The sequence below is a fragment of the Pipra filicauda genome, unplaced genomic scaffold, assembly GCF_003945595.2.
Source record: "Pipra filicauda isolate LSUMZ 115617 unplaced genomic scaffold, ASM394559v2 scaffold128_size5466820_pilon, whole genome shotgun sequence".
Lineage (NCBI taxonomy): Eukaryota > Metazoa > Chordata > Aves > Passeriformes > Pipridae > Pipra > Pipra filicauda.
This window is the reverse complement of record NW_024103751.1, coordinates 23,851-36,665: the sequence shown is the minus strand read 5'-3', so window position 1 is coordinate 36,665 and position 12,815 is coordinate 23,851. Positions and strand designations below refer to the sequence as shown.

General features: G+C 49.1%; 1 long non-coding RNA gene across 1 annotated transcript in view; it reads left to right on the top strand.

The window, feature by feature from the left end:
• Positions 1-12,313, top strand: part of LOC120325205 — a 75,342-nt gene extending 63,029 nt beyond the window's left edge. Inside the window, exon 4 of the long non-coding RNA XR_005567090.1 lies at positions 12,255-12,313. This is a non-coding gene — a long non-coding RNA (uncharacterized LOC120325205). The remainder of the gene's footprint in view (positions 1-12,254) is intronic.
• Positions 12,314-12,815: the final 502 nt, after the last annotated feature.

Sequence of the window (12,815 nt, the reverse complement as noted above, 5' to 3'; positions counted from 1 at the left end):
GGATCCAGGGGCAGCCACAGCTACTGTGGGTAACCTGTGCCAGGGCCTCACCACCCTCAGAGCCTAGAGTTCCTTCCCAATATCCCATCTAGCCCTGCCCTCTGTCAGTGTGAAGCCATTCCCCCTTGTCCCAAGTCCCTCTCCAGCTTTCCTGGAGCCCCTTTAGGCCCTTGGAAGGGGCTCTAAGGTCTCCTTGAAGAGACTTGTGATGAGTTGGTCTTACCCAGGGTTGGAATAAAAGACCTGTAGCAAAGCCTGGTTTGGAGTTAGAAAATGAGCTTGGGGGTGAGGAATGAGATCTCAGATGTTGTGCCCTGTGATCCAGGTCCTTCACTGCACCAGCTCCCTGCTAGCCAAGGTAACCAGACTCCAGCAGCCTCCTGGCTTTGCTGGAGGAGCACGCTGGGTTGGTGTTGGGTTTGCTGCATCACCCCCATCCCAGCATGTAAAGGAGGATGGGAAGCTGGCTAAGATGCTTTGGAAGCCTGGATCCTCCTCGCTCCATCTGTGTTTCAGTGCTGCCTGGGCTCTAACTGGGCCGGGCTGATGCCATGGCAAGACTTCCTCTTGCAGGCAGCAGTCTTGCACGCTGTCATCCCACAGCGGGAATTTGATGGTGTGCAGATGGATTTGCTTCCTGTTTCCCTTCCCGTTTGAGCCTGGCCAGTGCTGCTTTCCAACCAGGAATATCTCAATGGGCCAGCTGAGCATCTGCTTTGGCAGATACAGGCTCTCCACGATGACCCAAACTCATGCAGGTTATTTTGGTTCCACTTTTGAACCAATGCTCAAAGGAATTTATAAAGAGCTAACAGTTTAAGTTTCTTTGGGAGCTGATTGCAATAAAAAGACACAGAGCCTATCCAAATTTTTCTTGTTTCGCTTTTATATCAGCAGTGGCTGGTGTGAATAACCTGTATTCAACTTCTGAGCATGGTAGGAGGCAAGTCACCTCTGGAGACTCAGGGGAGATTGTGCTCAGAGGAGGTGAAGGTGGAGCTGATGTTGGCCCTGGTGTTGTGTTTGGGGTGGATTTACATCATTACACTTAGCCACATGCATGCTTTGCCTGAGGTTCTTGTTTCAGTTGAATGTTATGGTAGGGACAGGAGGGAAGACATTAGGAAGGCAAGTATTGGATCTGTAATCCCAAGCCAGCGCTGTATGGTCTAGGAGAGCATCAGTGGAGTCTCAGTGGTGTTTTCCAGAGGAGGGGCAGACCCCCTGAGCCTGGGAATCCCTGTGAGGCTGTGGAAAAATGCTCTCACTGCCCTCTCCAGCACAGCTCCACGACAAGGGGCTCACCTGGGTTTTGCCAAGTAGGTTTCCTTGCCTCCTGTCTGGGATTCACCATGTGTCTGAGCTTTTAACATCACTTCATTCTCCCTCCCTGCATCCCATGCCCCTGTCCCAGATGTATTTGTTTAAGTGGCTTTAATTAACTTACATTTTCCTGTGTGTGACAGCTCCTTGAGGCTTTGGTAACTGTTTTCTGTCCTTCCATGGTTGTCACTGACATGTAGCACTTTCCCTGCAGACCAGCCTTCAAGCCTACCTTGTTTTTTCCCTGCTCTGAGGGATTATTTTAACATACTCAAGGAAATGGTTTCCATGTGAGCATTGTTACACACACTCAATTGATTATTAGGTGTGATTTTCCTGATCCCTGCTGGTATCCACAGGGATTTTGAGTGAGGAAGCCAGAGGGGCGTAGGATGATGGTTTAGGTCAGATAGATTTATCTTCACGAGTGACAAGACTGATAACTCTGGAGTGGCCTGGCTACAGGTGTTATCATTTGGGTGTCTCCTCAAGAGTGAAGGTTAATGTCTTGCCACTACTGATCCATCACAGTGTTATCTGCAGGATTTATAGGTCTTCTTGTGCCTTTCCAGCAGCAGTGGGTTCACTTTTCCAGAGTTCAGAGCTATGTACCTGCCCCCTGGTTGCAGCAGCCACAACCATCACATCAGCAAGCCCTTGCTCTCATGGATTTGTTTGCTTTTAAACTCGAAGTTAGGGATAATTTCTGCTTGTTATTGTATAGTTTCATGCTTTCCCAGTGGTGAAATGTGGGATGGATGGGTGGACAAGCCCAGTGGTTGAGTCGTCTCCCAAGGGAAAGCATCATAGAATGGTTTGGGTTGGAAGGGAACTCTAAGCTCACCTCATTCCATCCCACTACCGTGGGCAGGAACACCTTCCAGCAGATCAGATTGCTCAAAAGCATCAAGCAGATGAAGGCAAGACAAGCCTTGATTCTGCCTTCCTGAGGATCACCCAAGAAATGTGATCAGGAGGATGGAAGGGAGCAAGGAGGGACTCAGATCTTAAAGTAAAATCTCTTGGGGGGGGCAGGGGGGAAGAAAGAGCAATAAATCCAACAAATTAAAATGAAAAGGCAGCTAAGATGAGCGACAACTGTACAGCATCAGATAAACACTGCATCCTGAATTCCAGTGGGATAGGAAATATGAAGCAAAAATCAGTCAGGTGCTCCTAGATAGCGATAAGGAAAGCAATTCCCATTTACCGGTAGAAATAAAATAAGAGGTCCTGATAAACCCTCCATGACTAGACTGGATTAGGGCTCTAGCTGTGAAAATTCATTACAGGCATGCAAAAGAAAGCGTATCTCGCCGAGCTAAACTGACTACAAACACCATTTATCTGGGGAAGAGACGATTCTCTCAGAATAAACAGATTTCTTTCAAAGGGAAGGGAGCGGGTGATTTGACAGAAATCTATATTCCTGCCTTGTCATTTATTATGCAAATAAGTCTCACACCTTTCTAAGCCATGAAGGATGAGTCTGCGTTGGAGTTTTGTGCTGGAAGGATGATCTTGAGCTCTTCCAGGGACTCCAGGCTGGGGTTCCTTGCACACAGTGCCGGGAGCTGCTGATTTCAGGAAGGGTTCTGATGGTGAGAAGTACTGGTCCTCATCAACGATGGTCATGCATCTTGGTCAGATGTTTTCAGAATTCCCATAAACAAAAAATAACACATTATTTTCTACTATTTATGGCATTTGACTTTTAATTGTTTTGTTATATTTATTTTTGTTTTGCTTCATTTTATTCTGTTTTATTCTATTCTACTGTGTTCATAGAGTCACAGAATCACAGAATGGTTTGGGTTGGGAGAGACCTTAAAGATCTTCTAATTCCAGACCCCCTGCCATGGGCAGGGACACCTTCCACTCTCCCAGGTTACTTCAAGCCCCATCCAACCTGGCCTTGGGCACTTCCAGGGATGGGGCAGCCACAGCTTCTATGGGCAATACATTCTCTTGTATTTTATTTTAGTTATTTTATTTTATTTTCCCATTCTGTGTGTCTAGGCCATGTGCAGAAGGGAGCCCATGGTGTTTTCTCCTCTCTCCTTGTCTTCAGTTCTCTTGTTTTTGGCATCAACACCCGTCAAAACTGCATCACTCTGCTGAGTAGGGCTCAGTGGAGCAGGACACATTTGAGCTTCAGTTTGTGGCTGACGCTGAGGTGATTCTAGGTGGCTACAGACACACTTAGCATGATGTGCAGGGACCAAAGCGTGACCTAACACCTTTTGTTCTAGCAATTACATCTCTCAGGATGCTAATTTTAGAAACAGAATTGAGCTGGTAGAAACCACTAGTAGTGGATGAAACCCTGATGTTCCCTTTGGTGGAGAGAGGGCTGAGCCAGTGTTAAAGGGGTGAAAAACAAAACAGCACAAAAGAAAACAAAACAGAAAAAGATCTCCAGAAGACTTTTCCTGACAGAAGGTTGTGTTTTGGAAAGGCTCCTGATGAATTATTTCCATGTGAACAAAGCTCCAAAGGTGGAATCCTGACCCACAAATCCACCAAGCTCCCATCTCTGAGTGTGATTCAGGACAAGTTTGTCTTCTCTCTAACACAACATGAAAGCCAGGGGGATGCTTGGAGAGTAGAGGGATCCAGGTGGGACATTGTGTGTCTTCATAAGCTGGTTGCAGGACACAGAGAGAACTCTGTTGTAGCAAAACACACACAAAGGACTTTCCTAAATTCTTGATCCCAAATTTCCTAGGTCCCTTCTCCTCACAGCCAATCAAGGTATTTGCACTGATCTCTGTCTCTGGTGGTCTTAAGGGACCACAGCAAAAGGTGGCTTGTGATGGGAGGAAAGGGACAGGGACAGGTCCTTGGGTCAGCAGCAAGGACTGACCACTGGGCATCTTCTGTGGCTGAGGGGTGGTGTTGGCCATGGCACGAATCCCTCTTACTTCTTCGGGGGGCATTTTGCACTTGTGTTTTTTGCCTCAGCATTTCTGTGGTGCTGGGCTGGCCGTGTCTTGCAGCGCTCTGGAGAGATTCTGCTAATGGGATCTGACCTGATGGCTTTGCATGTTTTAAGTAAATTAAACACAGCTGCTAGGAAAATCCAGTAACCTTAACAGCACCACGGCTCCGTTGTCTGCATTGTAATTACAGCGGCAACCGCCGGGAAGTTCTACTTTCTGGTTTATTTTTAAATAACTTCTGAGCCACCCTTTGATCAACTACTTCATCCCCAAGTCCTGCCTGTCCTCTTCCAAGGTTTAACCCTTGCTGCTTCTTCAGGCACCCATCTCATTGCAGTTTCAGTCAGTCACAATGGCAAGCGGCTGATTGCAAAAAATGACTTTCCTCCCCGAATATATCCTGTAATTTTGAGCTGGGGGTAGATCTGGGTAGAGTGTTAAGCCAGAGCTTGCAGGGTGAGTGCAGACTGCAGGCATTGAGTGGAGTTTTATGGCTCCCGGGGAAGTGCATCTTGAAATACGCATATTTTTATTCTGCTTTAACCAAAACCCTTTGCACCCATTCAGAGAAATGGGCTTTCTGTCACAGTGACAACACTTCGATGGGAAGTGAAAGGACTTAGATTTATGTAGGAAGCAAATTTAGGAGCCTAATTAGTTTTCCCTTGTCAACCCATGAGTGGAACACATGCCTGCAAGAGCAAGTGGTCAGCTCATGGCACGGGCGTAGCTGCATTCTCCTTCCCTTCATTAAAAGCTCACACCATCTTCTCTGTGAGAGCTGCATGGCTCTAGATTTATGGTGGAAACCCAGGATTGGGGAAATGACTTGAGGTTTTGGATTAGTCTGCAAAAGGGCTTAAAAAACAGCTGTATTTTAAGCATGTCCCAGTGCAAGGGGGTTGGCTCAGCATCACAGGGTACTGCTCTCACCTCGGGGGCAGCTCGTTTGGGGCACCGGAGCTGCTGCATCCAAGGTTGTGTTGTATTTGATTGCAGATTCATAGGATGGTTTGGGTTGAAAGGGACCTTGAAGGCCATGTAGTTCAACCTCCCTGCCATGGGCAGAGGTACCTTCCATGAGAGCAGGTTGCTTCAAGCCCTGTCCAACCTGGCCTTAAAGACTTCCAGGGATGCCCAGCCTGTCTGGACAACCTGTGCCAGTGCTTTACCACCACCATTATATAAATCATGGTTCTGGCTACCCTTCATCCTTCTGGATGAGCTGACTCACAGAGACCTGAGGGTTCTTCCAAGAGGGGCATTTGCCAGCTTGTTTTCCAGCCTGACTTCTTTTCTTTTGAACTGGGCTGACCAGGACAGGCAGATCTCAGCTGTGGTGCCCTGGTCTGCTCTCCCATCTGCTATCAGCAGCACGTTGTTGTGCATTTGATTTGGGTGAAAAAACACTGGGTGAACGTGATTGAGGTTGTAAAGTTTATGAGATTCTGCATTTTATGGTAAATTTTAAATTGACACTGCAATCAGGAGCATTAGAGTTTGTAAAGGAAAAGTCTGTGTGATGTGTTGCAGAACACAAGGTGGTAATTTCCTCTCTTATATTGATGCTATCAACAGCAGAGAATGAAGCAGCTGCTTCTTGGAGGATTGGATTTCTAATGCATTCATTTAATGTAATTTATAGAGCATTGTTTATTATGTGGGGTTTTCCCCCCTTTACTGGCTTTCCTTCTCCACTACTAGAAGAGTGCAGCACTGTTTTGTCTTCCACTTCTCACCTGTAGATTTCAAGGCCTTTCCAACCACAGCCGACATTGTTGTTTCCATTATCACACAGGAAGGGCAAAACTGAGCACTGGAGATCAGAAAGGATGTCAGCCCAAAGATGTAGCCAGGCCACTGCTCCTTCTGAGCATGATCCACAACACTCAGTTCTTCCCAGGTTGGGAGGGGTGATCTGTCTCAGGGCATTTTTTGATGGAAGAAACAGTCCCTGGCAGCAAAAAAACCATCATCTCAATCATCCCAAACACTCTCCTAGGGAATGAAATGTCCACATGTGTCAAGGTGTGATAGAAATGCCTTTTCAAAGTACATCTGCCAGGTGGGATTTTCTGCAGGGATGTGGGTGACTTGGTTCCCGTGATTTCAGTGGGTTATCTCCAGGGCACTGCCCTGTTGGAGGCTTTCAGTTAAGCTCTGGCTGTCAGGTTGTTCTGTTAACTGGCAGAGATGGGTTTTTCAGATGAGTGGAGTGTTTTCTGGTGAGGTGGGATTCATCTGTCCACATCTGGGTGTGTGGATGGTACCACCTCTTCCCTCGCTGCCTGGGCTGCCCTCACCATTCATGGTGAGCAGTAAGGACAATTTCACTGGTGTGGTGTCCCTTCTCCTGAGGTAGATCTATAACTGAGATCAGCTGGATCTTGCTGGGGCTTCTCTCTTTTGTTGATGGACTTTAGGTAACCAGCCCAGCCTAGCTAACTGGCATTTTTCTCAGGTGTGTGAGGGGTATGTGACCCTGGGTGTCTCTTTCCCACAACACATTTCAATACTGGCTGGAAGGAGAATTATCCCCGGAACGTGGTGTATCTTGGGGTTTTCCACACCTGGTGTTGTGTACTCTGGTGTTCCACCATGGACAGGCTCTGTGGTTGCACTGCAGGTCCTGTTGCACCATGGTCAGGCGTCATCTTATCTCCCTCCACACACCTCCAGAAGGGATTGGGCCACCCTGCTCTGCCCACTGACTGGTGAGTGTCACTAAAGGAAGCTGTAGCTTCGTTTTTTAGATGGCAGAGGGGCCAGTCTGTCATTTCAGTGCTGTCAGAACACCTCAGATACTCAAGCTGGGTTGGGAAGGCAGCACCTCATTGTTTTGTCCTGATTTTCACTGAAGGCAGGGTTCACCCTCATTTTTGACTGACAACATCACAGTGTTTCTCTGTAGCTCCAGATTTTGCTTGCTATTATTAAGGCTGCTAGAAAATAACTCTGGCACCTTCCTGATCTACTTTTGTGTCTGATGAGGTGAAAGACTTCTGAGAGCATATGAAGGAAATGGTAAGAATCCTCTGGGAGGAGTTTGGGGTTACCTAGGTGTGAGGGGAGATATGAGATGAGCTCTTCCTCAGGCTTAGGCTTGTTTGTTAAAGCTGAATCACAGCAAAGGGGGGTTTTATGGTGTTAGGTTTTCAGATATGCCAAGAAGATGTAAAAACAACTGCTTGAAAAAGTCCTGGGCATTTTAAAGTAATATTTGTTGGGGATTTACTGAAGATGCTGTAACACAGCCTGTGGCAGCATCTGCTTCCCAGATTAACAGAGGGTTTGCAAACAGCACTTTGGAAGCAACCTCCAAGATTATTGGAAAACTGGAGAACAGACTTGGTGAATGATTCATGACACGGGTTTGCGTATCAGTTGTTCCTTTTCCTTTCTTTGTCAAATTTATTTATTTCAGTGCTATTATGCAGGAGGCACACAAACACTGGAACCATCCTGGAAGTGTTGATGTGCCAGGATTGTGCTGCTCATCACAGCAGGGGCCTGAGACTGCAGAGCTGGAGGGCATCCTCATCCAATGCAAATGGGTTTTATTTTGGAGCTGTTGAAACTTGGACCAGGAGCTGGAGGTGGGCTGCAGTGGGAGATAAAAATATTAACTCGGTGCTAATCTCCTGTTCGGGTCGGTGGATGTTTGATCAGTGGAGTCTGGAGGGTGTTTCACACCCGAAAATAGATACTGATGTTTGAGTAACTAAATGGCTCACCAAACACCCCAGATCATGCTGACTGCATCCCCATGGACTGCAGTTAGAGCTGGGACAGCCACCACATGTGTAGGTCACGATTCAGCTGCTGAACATGGGTGTCTGTTTTTACCTTAAGACACATTGCTTAGTCTCCATCTGTGAATCAAGAGGTCCAGGATCATATCTGGAAGTGCCACACATGGGTCTTGGATAGCTTAGGGAATCCAACATGCCAACTAAATCCAGGATTTGCACGTGGGCACCCCAGCTGAGATGCCTTAATCTGGAGCTGAATCCTACCCAGCATGCCAGGGTCTGGTACAGGTTCATCAGGCTGTCCCTGAGGAATCACCCCTTGGCACTGACCCAGGGAAAGGCATGCCCATGGTCCATCCTGCTAGCTGTCAGTCCAGGGCTACCCTGTGCTTCAGGTGAGCTAAATTCCAGCTGCTGGCTGGTCAGGGCTAGAGCATGGATGGAATACTTGGGAGTCCACTGGGAGTGTGTGAGTGCCTGTTCTGTTGAGGGCAGGGGTGTTCCCAGTGTGGACACCTTGGAGAGAGTTCTGGATTTCCTCAGCATGGGAAGGACATGGACCTGATGGAGCGAGTCTAGAGGAGACCATGGAGATACTCCAAGGGCTGGAGCCCCTCTGCTCTGGAGTCAGGCTGGGAGAGCTGGGGGGGTTCACCTGGAGAAGAGAAGCTCCAGGGAGACCTGAGAGCCCCTTCCAGTGCCTAAAGGGGGCAGAGTTTTTAGTAGAATCTGTTGCAATAGGACAAGGGGTGATGGTTTTAAATTCATCAATTAGACTACCTGTTAGGAAGAAGTTTTTTGCAGTGAGTGTGGTAAAATATTGGCACAGGTTTCCCAGAGAAGCTGTGGATGCCCCAGCCCTGGAAACGTTCAAGGTCAGGCTGGACAGGGTTCTGAGCAACCTGATTTAGTCGAAGGTGTCCCTGCTGATGGCAGGGGAGTTGGACTGGATGGTCTTTAAAGGTCCCTTCCAACCCAAACTCTTCTGTGATTCTGTGATAAAGTCTGTTTCTGCACGCGGGGTTGATCTCAAGAGCAGGACCAGCATGGCCTGTCACCAGTTTGTTTGGGAACTGTCCTTTCCAGCTCTGCAGCCCACCCCAGCTGGGGGATGGAGAGGTCAGTGTTCTAAAGACAGGCAGAAGCTCCACTTCCAGAGGCACGTGGTGAGAGGAACAGACCCGAGTGAGCTGATGTGGCATGTTAGTGATGTGCTCAAGGAGGGTAATTAGACTTCAATGTCATATCCAGGAGGGTGTGTTCAATTCATCTGCAAACCACCCCAAGAAGCTAAAAGGGGCCTTGTGGCTGAGGGGGAAGCCACAGGCAAGCCTGGTTGATCTACAGCTTTTCATTGCACGTGTGTTCTGGGAACGGGAGAATGAAGCCTGGGCTGCTCTCAGCAATACCCATCCTAATTTGGAAACTGCTGCAAGGGCACCAGGGCATCCTCCTCGGGTCCCTGTTCACTGGCTCAGAGGGTGGACTATGACTGTGGTTGTTCACAGCCTCTGTTCTTCATGGCCATGGGTTAATGAAACTGTGATTGAGGTGTAGCCTTTTCTTAGCCCAGAAACTCCCATTTATTGCCCCATGAGGATTCTCCTGAACCTCAAACAGTGATTTATTTTCTTTTAGGTGAAATCATAGAATCACAGAATCATTTAAATTGGAAAACACCTTTAAGATCATCAAGCCCAACTGTTCCCCCAGTATAACCAGGGTCACCACTAACCTGTGTCCTCAGGTGGCACATCTACATGGCTTTTAAATCTCTCCAGGGATGGTGACTCTACCACTGCCCTGGGCAGCCTGTGTAGGGCTTGGCAACTCGTTCTGTAAAGAAATTTCTCCTCCTATCAAATCTAAACTTGTCCTGGTGCAACTTGAGGCTGTTTCCTCTCTTCCTGTTGCTTGTGAGAAGACACCAGCCCTCACCTGTCTACAAGGTGTTGCTTTGCAAGCTGTTGTGTCCCTGAGTTGCCCTTGCCGTGGGGAGCAGCTGCAGTGAAGGACCTGTAGAGAGAAGGAGAATTTAGCTAGAAGTTAAAGCTGAAGCCCAGCACTGCTCCTGGGAAACAGAATGCCAGGCCCTGCCCTGATGTTGGGAGGGGGTTGTGCATCAGCCTTAGCAAAGCTGATGAGCTCTGGAGGGAAGCCAGGGCATTGCAGGAATTTTGCAGCGTTCTTCAGGAATTTTGTCCTAAACAAAGACGACAGTGCTGACCCACATGGACATGCTGACAGTGGCCTGCACTAAGCTCTTTGCCCCCTTGCTGATCACTTGTGGCTGCAAACGAGCCATTAGTCCTCAGCAGTGGCAGTTCCTTGTCATCTAATGATCTGAACAGGGCTGGGGCTAAGGAAGGAGGTCGTGCTGGAGTGCGCAAGGTCAGAGCAGCTGGATGCTCTTGAAAGCAGATGGACTCATTAGCTGCAGGGAAATCCCTTTCCTGGGGCTGATCCTGGCCCTGGTGCTGGCCTGCAGCCACTCTGTGCTGCACCTGTGCTCCATGCGTTGCCTACTGCCTAAATGTCCTCAGACTGGTGCTCGTAGGAGCGTGAGAAGGAAAATTAGAGGCCACCACAAAGGTTACCCTTCGTGGTTCTCCTCCATTCCTGGGGTGTGCATGTGCAGCAATTGTCTTACCAGTTCAGTAGATTGGGTAGGGTGTTCAGAGCCCCTCGGTTCCTCCATCCTGGGACAGTCATCCAGGTGTCAGCCCCACTTGAAAAATGTTGTTGGCACCTTCCCGTGAAAATCATGAGAGTGAGAATCTCATGAAGGCTGACTCAAGGTCAGTGGCTCCATCTGAAAGTAATGAGTGGGTGGGAGAGGGGTCCCAGTTGCTTCCCTGTGTCATGGGTAATGGGAAATAGGACTGATGGACCCTGTCCTAGTAAACCCATTGCAAGGGCTGCCTGGAGAAGGAAGGAAATTGAGAGACTGCACATGACTACCTGTTTCCTTGCTTTGCACACCACTAAGCTTTGGCATAGAGATCCCTTTTCCCTTGCAGCTTCCATGGGTTGATGGCAACCCCTTGGCCCTGGACAAAACTCAGGTGCAAACCCAGGTTTAAGGAGAAGATGTGAGCTGGAGGTGCCATTTTAGGGAAAATACCCCAGATCATCACTTTGGCATGCAAATACTGCATCTCCACCTGACTGCTGAACCACACGAGCAATTTCCAGCTGTGCACTACCATAATATGTGCCATGGTGGTCTTCCTCTCTGCCCTTACCCAGGAGGAGACCCCCCCAAACTGTACTAGGTGTGCTCAGGACCCTGATAATATGATGGCTGCCTGCTGGTGGGGGTCTCAGTCCTTGAGGTTGTGCTGAAAGGGAGTCAGGTCCCCCAAAACACCCTCCTGCTGATCTCATTCATCAACCCTGAGCCCTGCCCACCTCCAGGCAAGCTGCTGGGCCACCTCATCCCTCAACAACCACCCTGTAGGTAACCTGTGTTATCAACCATCAGTGTGTTTTGTCATCTCCTCTGGCGCGTGCTGGTGGCAGTTCCACTCACCTAACACCTCCTACGTGGAGGTGTCAGCCTCCTGTTTGGAAATGCCAGCCTGTTCAGAGACACTGTCTCCATCATTTGCAAGTGCAAGTTGTGGCCAGGAGCTTCTGTAGGGCTCCATTTCTCCAAAGTTTTTCCCAAATCAGGAGGGACGGGAGACTTTTATGGGCAGAGCTGGGAGGACAGTGGTCATACACCTTTCCCCCCGGCGCCCCAGCACCTCTGGGATGTGGGTTTATTGCAGGCTCCCCTGCAAATACCGTCGTGGGTACCACTGAGGTACCACTGACAACTGAACTGTGGTTGCAGAAAGCCCCAGGAAGCTGATAATCCCACAGGGACCAAAGCATAGTGTTTAGCTGGGGGGTGGGATGGGCGAAGCAGCCAAGGCTGCCTGGATGTGATCCGTTTCCGGAGTGTTCATCTCCCAGCTGTCACAGGAGATGTGATACGGTGGGAGGACGGGGTGGGTTTGCACCTCCATGGCACGATGTTGCTAGGTGATCTTGTGATACAGGGGAGGGTGATGAGCAGATGAACTGACCGTGGAAACATGTGTGGTAGCAGAGCAGGAGCAGGCCTGCCTCCGTGTTTCCTCATTGTGCCAGCAGAAGGTGTCTCCAGAGCTGGCCTTTCTTAACCAGACGCTCAGTCCTGGATCTGATGGCGGGTTTTGTTTTGTTTTTTCCTCTCTCCGTTGTTCCTCAGGAGATGGTCAGAGGAGTGAAGGGAGTGTCGCCGATTTGAAAGAAAACCAAGGGTCCTGGTGAGTACTCATGTGTGTGAGCTTTGTGGGGAGAGCTTGTGGCTCCTGGCAAGCAGGACATGATTTGGGGCTGCCTTGATATCTTTCTGGGCTCTTGGGTGTCTGATCCTGCCCTTCAGTTATTGATTTCCTGTGGCAGAGGAGGTGGTTTGTCGCGTTGATGGATCAGCACAAAGCATCTTTGCCGCCGCCACCACCGCGATTCTCTGCTGTCATCAGCGACCGAAACTCTAATTGCTCTTCCTGTAAATCTGTAGAAGATGCTCTCATGAACGTGTGTGTGCTGAGTGCTGCAGTGCTGGAGGGAGCAGGCGGCACATAACGCTGGCAGCTGTGCGGGAGTGCGCCGAGCAACAATATTTGTTAATGCTTGGAGTGCTTTTGGCTGTTGTTGTGCTTGGCCCCGGCGCAGACCCAGTCACGGGGCTGCGATTCTGGGGTGACATTTCAAGGTCCTCTCCAGACCTGTTTTCTGCAGCTGTCGCACAGGAGGCTGTGAATTG